The sequence below is a fragment of the Urocampus carinirostris genome, chromosome 10 (genome assembly GCF_059441175.1).
Source record: "Urocampus carinirostris isolate Australia breed hairy pipefish chromosome 10, RoL_Ucar_1.0, whole genome shotgun sequence".
Classification (NCBI taxonomy): Eukaryota; Metazoa; Chordata; class Actinopteri; order Syngnathiformes; family Syngnathidae; genus Urocampus; species Urocampus carinirostris.
Window position 1 is genome coordinate 27,581,329 of NC_142358.1, and position 13,014 is coordinate 27,594,342.

Here is a 13,014-nt window from a genome sequence, read left to right on the forward strand (position 1 = left end):
ACAAAAATATATAAATACACGCGAAAAAGCACGACGAGTGAAACAACTCTCGTACTTCGAAGGACATGAAATAAATATATTGTAAATATCATGTTGGTTTTGTGCTTATAGTTTACACTGTCATTACAGTAAATGATTTTAATCATGGCCACAAGTATTCAACAACGTTCGTCACTTAAAATGCTCAGTTTGAATTGAGAAAAAGTTAAACGATTTGAAACCAATTTTTAATCCAAAATTTGGGGTTGTACACAAGTCAGCATAATAGCCGAATATGTATGATAGCTGGTTGAATGGATGAAGCGGAAGACAGATGGTTGCATGGATAAATGGAAAATATCTGCCGTTTGTATGTTTTTCCCTCTCGACCGTCTCCACTTTAGTCAGTGTGTTTTTTCAGGGTCAGCCGTGACATTGCATTCTTGCTCAATGCTAGGTTTTACGCAGAATAGCCTTACATCCTGCACAGCCTGGACTAGAATTAGGGTTCCCAGGATAGACTAAATCCCCCTTAAGTCTCATGAAGGTGAGCATCACTGCACACAGCACTGTTTTTTCTCACGAAATGCTTCTTTTTGTATCTCCTTACCATCCTATGAAAACGCTTCGACGGGATTTTGAGAGACATTTATGCTGGCTCGTGATTTGTGTCGGTTCGGTTGATTTTAGTTGTTTTGGTTTTAATTAGTCACCCTGTTGCTCTCGCTGAGTTTTATCATTTACACATGTGTTTGTTTAGTTCATTTGGGTCAACCAATAATTTTCTTCTATAGGTGTCTCTAGTTGTCTCTGAGGAATAGCTTTTTTCCCTAGCATGTTCGTTTGATTCTGGTTACCGAGAAAGCAGGTTTTGAAAATAAAAGTTGAAAAGAGAAAACAGGTTTTATTGACAGAATATTCTGGGCATTAATGATCAACAGTCAATGGCTGTTTACAAATACGAAGGCTGAGGTACTTCAACATTACAGAAGCTCCCCTACTTACGATCATTTGACTCACGCAAAACGATAGATACGAACATTTTTTTCGGGATGTCGAAAAATATCCGGACATCACTGCAAGTTTCCATGTACCGTCTTTCTCAGTAAATATCGCATATTTCAAAGTGGGCACTGAAAATACAAAATACATATATATGTCACGAACCAGGGCAGGAAACAGAATTTAGAACCCAATATTGTAACGTACTCACAATTTATTGGGGAGAGGAGGAATGCGCGCACACTCGATCCGGGGATCGTTGGTCGCAGAGGTGGACTGAAATCCAAACAAAAGAGTGGTAAAAATTAAACAAATCAGGCCAAAAAGAAAACAGGATCAAACGCAGGCAAATTCACAGACTAGGCATTTCACAGGGTTTTACAGGAGTCTTGCAGAAGTATCACAGAAGTATCACAGACGCTCAGACAACGCTCAAAGGACCGCGTTTAATGATCCAGAAAATACAGTAAACAAAATAAAGATAAAGTCGTTATAAAGAAAAACATTTCACCATCATAACTAAATATGGGCAGTGACATATTTCAGTATTACAACATCTCGAAGGTGAGTGAGTATTCAGTTCTCCGTTCTTCTTTTTGGGGTATATGTCAACCAAATCTGGACCCGTCTGCTTGTTTACTAGTCGTATTATTCTATTTCCTTTTCCTTTTGAGATGACTTATTTGACCGCAAAATTTTCATTCTTGCTGTTGTTTAACTGTCTTCTGTCCATACTCCCAACATTTGTCTGATAGAACATTGGTAAATTCTTAGTGGTTTTATGTGCTGTACGGCAGACTTAATAGATTGCATTGGTGGTTTTCTTTGGTCTTATTCAGGTTCTCACTCATGTCTTAATCCTTGTTAGATCAACTCTAAAATAGTCTATTAAAGAGAATGCAGATCACATTTAACTACAATAAAAATATTCATCTCCAATAATGCATTCTGTTTTGGAGACAAATTATTGATTCATTCAAAATAAAGGTAACACACCTCTGTTGAACCCTTTGATTGACTTGGAGCTGAAAATTGACCCTGTAGTGTTAGCGGCCGATGGTTTCATTTTCATATCTCTCCGGTATGGCTTTCAGAAAACAAAGGACCGAAGACCGAAGTGCGATATCCTTCAACCCGGTCTTTATGGAAACTCTGGACATTGCAAAATACATGTATACTGATTGAGTGAGTGAGTGGGTAACACTGTGAAGGATCTTCGAGTCCATATTTACAGTGCAGGTACACCTCATTATTGCAAGCTGAGTGTTTATACAAGCTGTCCAGTTTTGGAATGTATTCTCCTCTTCGTTATGGCCTTCAGATGCCATCGACTCATCACCGTGTTACCCTCATGTCCTCCCCACACACTCGATAAACGAAAAATAGCAAATGAAAAATGTGTTAATCAGTAGCAAAATTGAGAGATTATCTATCTATCTGTCTGTCTGTCTGTCTGTCTGTCTGTCTGTCTGTCTGTCTGTCTGTCTGTCTGTCTGTCTGTCTGTCTGTCTGTCTGTCTGTCTGTCTGTCTGTCTGTCTGTCTGTCTGTCTGTCTGTCTGTCTGTCTGTCTGTCTGTCTGCCTGCCTGCCTGCCTGCCTGCCTGCCTGCCTGCCTGCCTGCCTGCCTGCCTGCCTGCCTACCTACCTACCTACCTACCTACCTTGGTCATATCCCTCAAAAGGGGTGAGGTAAATTGAGAGACTAGCTTGACAGAATCAGAGGACTTTCAAAATAAACCGTAAGTTTAGATATATTCATCACTAACACCTTATTTAAGATAAAGGCCTACCAACTTTAGGCTGGAAAGCAATTTGTTTTGTTTTCTAACACCTCACTTATCATCTGTGTCACGTCATTTAAAGTCGAGCTAGCTGTTTTCTTGATCTGATTATGAGGCACGTCTTGAGTGAGCTTCTGTGACATATACTACTGTATATCCCTAGCTTTGTTGACCGCACTCGCATACTGAAACGCTTGCTTAAAGGACACAAACAAATCAGACACTGGAGGCAACTCAATTCATTGTTGTTAGCTTTCGTCAAGGTTGTGATAAATGATATCTGCCCACCGTCTTCCTTGTCATTTTTGGAAGCCAACACAACCGGTTTGGAAGGAGGTTCTGTGTCTTCTTGAGATGACTAAGCAATAAGGCTGGTTGCGAAGCTTGCTTGGTGTTGGTGCGCTCTACTAATAGAATAAGCTAATAATTAAACAAGGTTGAAGATTCTGTCTCATAATATCATGAGGGTGTGGTCACTTGACAAAAATTTCAGCTAATAGCAATGCCATTTTGTCAGGTTTTACATATGTAATCAACTGAATCACAATGTGTTATCAGAAATCTTTTGTCTTTCATGTCTACTTTTATGGTGTCAATAATTTGATTATACGCTCTTATCATGACTACATCTTATGTAATGTTTTGCAAATTACAGGTGCAGACATACAGTTGACTGACCAGTCCATTGGGTAAAGGGATTTAACAAAAAATGCTCCACGTATGGTCAGAAGGGAAGAAATTTAAAATAAAAACAGTCTGGACTAAACTTATGGTTAGCAATGAACAGGATGACAGCTATTAAGAGGTCAGGAGGAAAGTGCAGGTATGAACATTAACAGGGAAACAACATTACGACAGCTTCTGCTGTTGGCGCAGTCTTTATACATAAAGTTGCTAATGAGGGTCAAGTGTGGGTAACGAAAGGCTGTTGTTCAGATCCTCAAGTCTATTTTCCAACTGCCGCCCCCAGGATGACAGTGGCATGCTGGATCCTTGATAATACTAAAGTTGCTAAATTGATTGTCTAATCAGGGTTTGCAATGGCAATGCTTCATTTTCGATTGTTTTGTTTTTCCTTGCCCACATGTTGGTTTAAGATCAGCCGATGCTGTAATTGTAACCTGTGCAGTCCTTTGACACATCTTGTGATTAAGGGCTATACAAATAAATGTGACTTGATTTGACTTCACTTAATTTTAAAGCTTCACTTATTTTTCTTATCAAATCATGTTTATTTGTATTTTTTTTTAACACAAAAAGGCTCAAAGGGGCAGCACAGACCACCATTACAACTTCCCTGATCTGAAACCTACATGAAGGCAAGAAAAAATACTCAGCATTAGCCAAATGAAAAAAAACTGTGTCTTAGGTGTGTATTACACAGATTTAAACACCTACACTGAAGTTGCAGATGGTATCTCAGAGGGCAGAGCCTTACATAGTACCGGAGCTCGAATGGAGAACACTCTCTAACCTGTGGATTTCTTCTTGGCTCTTGGAATCACTAGTTTCATGAAAGGAATAATTTTTGAGAATCAAGTAGAATATTGATTATATGTGGCTGGACAAAAAAAGGCTCTTTACTTTTTGAATGGAAGCTTTTTCATTAAGTGGATCTTTGACGTCAATGGAAACTGCAGAACTTTTCAGTATAGAGATGAACACTAATCGTATTTTGTTAACATTGACCCATTAATCAGGACACTATCCGACATTGCCCTGAACCTGAATGTCACGCATATTTCTGTAAGTGAACTTGTGCATTGAATTAGCTCCAAAATGGATTTACACTTTTTAGCCTCAATCATCAAAACCTTTTTTCTGGCACACAACATGGTCCTCAGCTCATTCCCAGCACAGGTACATTCCACCCTCTTGGCCCATCTTGTGTTTCTTTCCAAGCATTGGTCTCTTTCCCAGGTCTCTCTTGGCCCCAGAGCGAAGGCTCTTGGCCGAGCTCCATGCTACACAAAGAGCCCGGGCATTCCAGCGGTCTGCCTTTAATCCAGTGTGTCAACTTGCGTTAATGTTGCGGCGCGAAATCTGAGGGCGCAAAGCGGCGTGGAATATCTACAAGAAAAAAATTGAATTATTTCTCTGAATACGGCCAACACACGTTGAACTGGATAGTTAACAGGTGGTGGGTAGGTGCGATCAATGGTGGGTAGTAAATGAATATGCAAGCGTGTTGCGTTTTTTCCTTGGGAGGGGTAACCACAAGATAATGTTACGATTGCGTCATCAAGCCACCATACGATAAAATGGGATGTTAACGTAATTAAACAGAAAAAGTTGAGATACACCATGTGAGGCTAATTCAGCATTTCCGCTCCTCCTTAGGACCCCCGTGGTCCTCTGTATGTTACACAACAATGGAGGAATGACACGCTACTGTGGACAGGTAATTATCTTGGACATTCACACATTGGCAATGCAATCTAGCATAGAATTTGGGTAAGGGCCACCAACGCCATTTCCAGTAAAAACTTGCAAGCGTCATACAAAGGAAACTGCCACTAAACTGCAGTCGGCCACCTCAACAAATACACACATCGTCACCGGGTGGCGTCAATACAGAGAAAAGATTCGGTTTTCCAATTTCAAGCAATGTTTTGCTAACGATTGCTAGGATAATTGCAAGTTCTGGCATGTCGTCTAGAGTGGCTATTGGCATTGGCTATGATGCCTATGATGTGGTTTCTTTTTTTTTTTTTTCAAACTTGCTTTTTTAAATGAAATTACACAGGTCTTGTGTGAGCTCCTGTGACAAATGCTACTGCATATCCTTCGGTTTTAAATTGCTTGCTCAAAACAAATCACTCTCTCGATGGTACTCAACTCTTTGCTTGCTGTTTGTCTTCCTCAAGGACTTGATGAATAACATCTGTCTGTTGCACATACTCATCTCATCAGCTGCACCGCTTATCCTCAGTAGGGTCGCGGGGCAATCATCGGGTAGTGGGCAGGGGACACCCTGGACTGGTTGCCAGCCAATCGCAGGGCACACGGGGACAGACAACTCACTCGCTCAGTCACACCTAGGGACAATTTGGACCGGCCAATTCACCTGAAATGCATGTTTTTGGAATGTGGGAGGAAACCGGAGTGCCGGGAGGAAACCCACACAAGCACGGGGAGAACATACAAACTCCGTACAGTAAGGCTGGGAGCTGGATTTGAACCCACTCAGGAGGTTCCCACGACCTCAGAACTGTGCCGCACACGCGCTAACCACTGCGCCGCCGTGCTGCCCTGTTGCACATACTGTATATATATATATATATATATATATATATATATATATATATATATGTCACGGACCAGGGCAGGAAACAGAATTTAGAACCCAATAGCGTAACGTACTCACAATTTATTGGGGAGAGGAGGAATGCACGCAAACTCGATCTGGGGGTCGTTGGTGGCAGAAGTGGATTGAAATCCAAACAAAAGAGCAGTAAAAATCAAACAAATCAGGCCAAAAACAAAACAGGATCAAATGCAGGCAAATTCACAGACCGAGCATTTCACAGAGTTTTACAGGAGTCTTGCAGAAGTTTCACAGAAGTATCACAGAAGTATCACAGACGCTCAGACAACTAACGGCTCAAAGGACCGCGTTTAAGTACTCCCAAGGAGCAATTAGTCAATGCGTCTCAGCTGGTGTCCATGGGTGGGGCCAAATGGGCACCGTGGCAACCGTGACAGAGTCCGGCGCCACCTGGCTGGGACCAACTGGGCACCATGGCAACCGTGACTATATATAATATATGTATATATATATATAATATATATAAATGTCACTGTATAAGGATATTCTAAAAAGTGGGGGAAGAAAATAATACCGTAATTGCGACACCATTAAGAAAGCCTTCTTTTTGAAAAAAAAAACAGACATTTATCATACTTTCGCATGACAATGTATTAGGTTTAAATGAACTAAGTCAAAAAATACTCAAAGTATGTATTTAGTTCAACTGTGTCTATGATGTGCTTCCCACTTTGTCTGATCGTGCTTTCAAAGAAAGATGAATCATTTCAAATGCCCAAACCCGATATTCGACCTTTTGGTCTTTGGGCCTCCCCTCACAGCCAAGACTTCAAATCTGAGGCAATCCACCCTGGTGTATATAAACACCCTCAAAAAAATGAAAACAGCAAGGCTGAACAAAGCTGGGAGTGGAGAGAAAGTAAAGAAAGCGTCTGTTGTGCGGGCAAGGGTGAACTTGGCTCAAATGCTTGGCGATCTGTAAGAGTATCCTGTGCTGCTCCCTGCTTCATGTCTGTCTCCTCAATACTGTCTTTGTCCTAGCAAGGCACACAGTGACACTGGGAATGCACACACGGCAACACCTGGTCCTTCGAAGTCCGGCCGTTGTACTTCTTGAAAGGCCAGAGTACGACAATAACCTTACACTCGGACTTTTAAGTTGGATGTATTGCAGTCCGGTTAAGGATATTAGATATAAATCACACATTTAAAAAACTTCTGAACTCCGATTTAGAGTTCAGAAAGGTAGTAATTACAGACGCTACAGTGGTCACCAGTGTGTTGATATTGAGGCTTTGGCCATTGTCCTGTCCTAGACAACATTGTTTTGCTGCAAACAATTACTATTTCTTGTGTTTCGGTCCGTCTCATAGCGAAAATTGGGATCAACTATTTGAATAAAATATCAATTAATACGAAGAGACAAGTTTTATATTTCTGTTGAGCTCCTCCCATCTTTTGGAGCACCACAACAAAACAACAAAAATCTGATTACAGGTAAAAAAAAATGATTCGACTTGATATCAACACGCATTGGTGAACCCCGGCCTCATTCCCTGGATTAGTAAGATAAAATGTACTGTCATTGTAGCATGTGTAATGCACAACTTAATTAAAAAGTGCCAGCCTTGACGGTGCAAGAACAGAGATAAAATACCACATTTTGATAAGTTAAGGTTACTATAGTTACTATATTACATTTTTTTTTTAAATGAAAAAATAGAGTGATAAATCAGCCTATGACACTATTGCACATTACCATCTAAGCATGACAACCAGTAACCATTTTGCAGTGTTGTGATTATTGCCTTTGGACGGAGTTTGCATGTTCTCCCCATGCTTGCGTGGGTTTCCTCCGGGCACTCTGGTTTCCTCCCACCTTCTCAAAAACATGCATGTCAGGTTAATTGGTGGTCCTAATTGTCCCTAGGGGTGAAAGAGCGAGTGAGTTGTCTGTTTCTCTGTGCCCTGCGACTGGCCGGCAACCAGTTCAGTGTGTCCCATGCCAACTGCCCGAAGATAGCTGGGATGGGCTTCGGCACCCATGCAACCCTAGTGAAGATAAGCAGTGCAGAAAATGGATGGATGGAAGCTCATACCTAAGATTTCTCCTATCTTAAACAAATTTTCCCCATAAGAAATAACTGAAAATCCTTTAATCCATTCCTGGCCTTCTAAAATCATATGAGTTAACCGGAAAGAGTTCTAAAACACATCTCCCTGATCACCAAAAACATGTTTAAATAGTAATTGGACATTAAAAATACAGTAGACGAATAAGATGATATGAAATAAATAAAATTCGAGTTTATTATGAGGCCTTACCATGGAGGAAGTCGGCAGTGTATGCGTGGTGGTGGAGGACTGTAAACGCACGAGAGAGCACAGTAAAAAAAAATGTGTGCAGGATCCGTTCTATATGGCGAAAAACACACATGCTAGGGGCAGCGTCTGGAAATTCTCGTAACTTGGATATACAGAACATAACCTGTTTGGGAAATGAGTGAAGCGAATTGTATCAACTTTTGCACGGCTTTGGAATCTGCACTCGTAGCTGCTTATGCCATACTACAGAGTGTATGCCAGTCCATTTCCAGCACTCGGCCACCTAGTGGTAGCGTCTGGAAATTTAAAGACCTTGGATTTTCTCTGGTATGTCGGGCAAGATATTTGCTTGAAAGGTATTTCGTACCACCGATTTCTCGTAACTCGAGTAGCTCGTATGAAGAGGGGCCACTGCATTTATTTTTTTGACCTATAGGTTAATCATCTTTTTATTTTTTAGGTCAATTTATACATATTTATAAAATGTGGATACAAATTTTTAGTTTTTATGAAAGAATTAATAATGAATTTATCAATTTATTCCTTGATTCTTTATATTGTTGTTTTGAGAACTTTTGTACATTACACTATGAAATTTACCCTCTAAAAAACCTGGAGGTTTCGACACAGAACTATGTAGAAACAATGAGGAACAGTGTCCCAGAAAGAAAAGGTTTCGCAAGTGGCTTTTAACTTTCCGTAACCTGACCTCTCCTTCAGAGCAAGGAAGGCCGAGATAAAGGCGGAAAGGACCACTGTGCACAACCCCAAGAAAAGGCACATTAGAGCCGAGCCCGGTATTGTGTGTACAGGCCATTCATCCCAGAAAACTGCATTACAAGTACATTAGCCCAGAGCGGTTCATCCCTTTCTGATTCCAATGTCACTCACAACTCCCCAGAATTAGCATTTTTTTCTGAGCAGATTGATTTGGTCTTGCCAAAATTTGTTTGGACTTCCTCAGTTGGTTACTTCACAATATCTTTCTGTGCCACTCTTAGTCTTGAGAGTATCTCATATGTAACAGTCTAAATTCATAAAAGCACTGTTCATTTTTGTTGTTTGTGTCATGGCCAGCATGGTCGCCGTGGCACCAGCTGAAGCAGATCGCCTAATTTGCGCGTTTGGTTGTGGGTATTGCGGGTGCTGGTTCATTACATTTTCTGTTCTGTTTTGCCCTGTCCTGTTTTGTTTGAGTCGGAGGAAACCTGTGTTTGCACGTTTTGAGTAAAAGCTTGTTTTGTTAGTATTCCTAGTCTAAGTTCCTGTTTGCCTGTAAGCCTGTTTTTGTTTTGTTGTGTCCCTGAGAGTTGGACGACTTTTATTTTGCTAAATAAAAGTACGGATCGTTAACGCGAATTAGTTCATCCTTCCTGCCTCCTGCCTCCGATCTGCTCCGGACCTCGTGACAGTTTGCATGAAACAGTGACGTGCGGTGAGGTTTGTCAGATTTACAAATAAATTGACATACAGTACATCATATTCATCATTTGATTGAGACCAAGAAACCAATATATACACTAGCATAGAAAGATATTTAAATGTCTTCATGATTCTTTAGTAAGTCAATGCTCTGATCTTTTTAAATAAAAACATCGATGGATAAGTAATCCTTTGTTATGTAAAGAAGCCAATGCGATAGGAAATACATATTGGATAGCCTGACTTGCTACTAGCGTGCTAATATCATCACTAATTCTTTTGTTTGGGGGCTAAGGTGTGTGTCAAATCAGACTCAAAGAATACAAACTATAGAGACACTAAAACGTGACCAAACGGCATTATTTTCTTTTTCTTTTTTTGCATGGCCTTTTGCAAAGTTTGGGGTCTTGGGGTACCCTTATTAGCTAGATGGTAGACAATTATTTCAGGGTGAGGCTCATGTTATGTAAAATAAATCCTACTTTTTCAACCTACAAGTATTTTTAAAGCCACAGCGTGTAATATTTGACCACTACATGGCACTGTTGTCTAATGTGAACGAAAACCGGTGCCACAGCAAACAACAACACGGCAGACAAACATGGCGGCGACTTGAGTAGGGATTCCACAATGTAAAAGAAATCAAAATTTCTCGACCAATGGTTTTTAATTTTTTTATTTTTTTTATTTAGAAAAAATACCATTGGTAAGATAATTCGTGTATTTTTGCCCATTATTCAAATCAATGTTTTGTTTTTATTTACTGAATAAAGGTTTTTAGTACCACTGGTGCGTTGGTTGGTGGGTTGGTCGGTTGGTTGGTCTATTGGTTGGTCGGTCGGTTGGTTGGTCGGTTGGTTGGTTGGTCTATTGGTTGGTCGGTTGGTTGGTTGGTTGGTTAATTGGTCTATTCCCTTAACCACTAGGGTTGTGTGGGCACAATTTCCTGTGATGTGTCTTGGGCAAGTACAGCCTGGTGGCACCCATCCCTCTCCAGGCCAACACATGTTTCCATCAGGAGGGACTGAATATTGTTCCTTTAAAAATGCACGTTTATGTGATAGATAATGTATTTTTGACCGAGACAATTTGGGTTGTAATAAATTCGACAGGGTTTAGAGCAGTGTTTGAGAACAAGTTAGACCAATAACTAACATTGCTGGCTTTTTTGGGGGTTAAGATGGAGAATTAAGTGACAACAATCTTTTTATCTCAGTAAGGCAGACCTCCAAATTTCCACAACTTAGCATATTCCTTCTTTGGTAGATACAGTTGAGTGTCACCTGCATAGCAATAAAAAATAAAATCTTACCTGAGAATGATATCAGCAAGGTCTAAATGAACACTGAAAAGGAGGGGACCGAGTACTGAGCCCTGCAGAACGCCGCACACACAAATGACTCAGAGGTCATATCACTATATCTAATACAAGCCGGCCTGTTTAAAAGGAAGAACCTAAACCATGAGAATGCAGTTCCGGAGATACTAATCCCTTTTTCAAGGTGATCCAATAATTTGTTAGCAGCGTCACTGATAAGGCCCTGGAATCCCTTACTAGAAGAAGAGTGTTAAATTCTGTTTTGGTAGGGTGATGAGCCCAGAATCCTGACTGCAGGACTGACTGCAAAAAAAATTATTATCGGATATAATGTCATTCAGCTGCTTTGCTACAAGCAACTCAAGTAGTTTAGAAAGAAATTATAGCTTTCACACAGGTCTATAAGTTTCAAGATTGGTTCGTTTAAGCGTAGTTTACTACTCTAAAGACAGGATCAACAATAAGGGACGGGAGGACGTATTAGGGCAGGGGTCTCCAACGTAGTGCCTGCAGGCACCAGAGTACCCTCTAAGGACATATGAGGTGCTCGTGGACCTGTTCTTAAAAAGCTCACCAGTGCTGGTACATTGTGATTATTATTTTAAATAAATTGTTTTTATTGGTTGACTGAGTCTAACTCGATTTTTTTAATAAATAGCCTGGTAATAACATAGTAACAACATGCTAATAACATGGTTTTAAAAATTAAAATAAATAGGTTCCATTTCGTCGACTTCATGGACAAAAAAAATCTATTCAAGTATTGATAAATATTCTAACCAATCAATTAGGAGAGTAGATTAAGAATTTATTTGCATGTTAAACTAACTTGTTTATCTTTTTATTGATTATTTCTCAGGAAATACAGCAATTCCAATTTATCGGTTTCATAAAGCGATTGAGCAAAAAATGTGAAGTTTTTTTAGGAACCATATTTAGCAACCTATCAGGCTAGCTTTTACATTCGTCCATTCTTCTAGCTAGCTACCATGGTAAATTTTGGTCTTCTTTCTTTTTTATATATCCAGCTTTGTTTTTAGCTTTCTACCTGGCCATTTAGATGGCGTTTTACAGATTTAGCGACCTATCTAGCTCTCTTTTAGTTTTTTTGTACCTGTTTACCTTTTTAGCTAACTATCAAGCTACCTTTTAGCTATTTAGCAAGGCATCTAGCTAAGTTACGATTTTAAAGATATCAAACTGGGTGGCCATTGCTCTGATTAGTAGCAAATAGTAGCTCTCAGCTTGAAAATGTTTGGAGACCCATGTATTAGGGTAACGTTTCAAGAAATCAGTTCCAAAAACGGATGCAAAAATTAATGTTTTTAAAAGTCCTCCACCCAACGTGTGTGGAAAGGATTGGCTGGTCCGCAGCATCATCATTTTTGTTGTTAGCGAACAATAATAAGGATTAGGAGAGGTGGAACATTCCATAACTTCTTTCTCACGAATGAACTCTCCTTTTATTTAAAATAAAATGATGGCACTTCCTGGCACCCCATGTTTGTTTTCCCTCATCCTTGACATTCACCCCACACAGCAAAACATCCGAACAATCAATCACGAGGCCGCCTCACACTGCTGCCATTGTCAGCACCAAACCAGAACCAGAGTCAAGGAACCTCTGTTTGCATCCTTCCTCAAACGGGTCACATAGTCAAGCCTTTGTTTCAACCGCCCATATCGACAGAATATGAAAGCAAGCAGAATGTCTTTGGATATCGACAGCGAAATGCAGAACAATGGCCGAAGTTAAGAACAAATGCAGCCTTTGAGCAGTTTGGAGGGGGGTCGGGGGTGTGCACTGATAGAAATGTTCTATTCTTACTCTATGGATTGAAACGTGAGCGCACTATTTGCACACACGGACTTATTAACTCTAAGACCATGTGAGGGGGAGCCAGCACTGTACAACATAC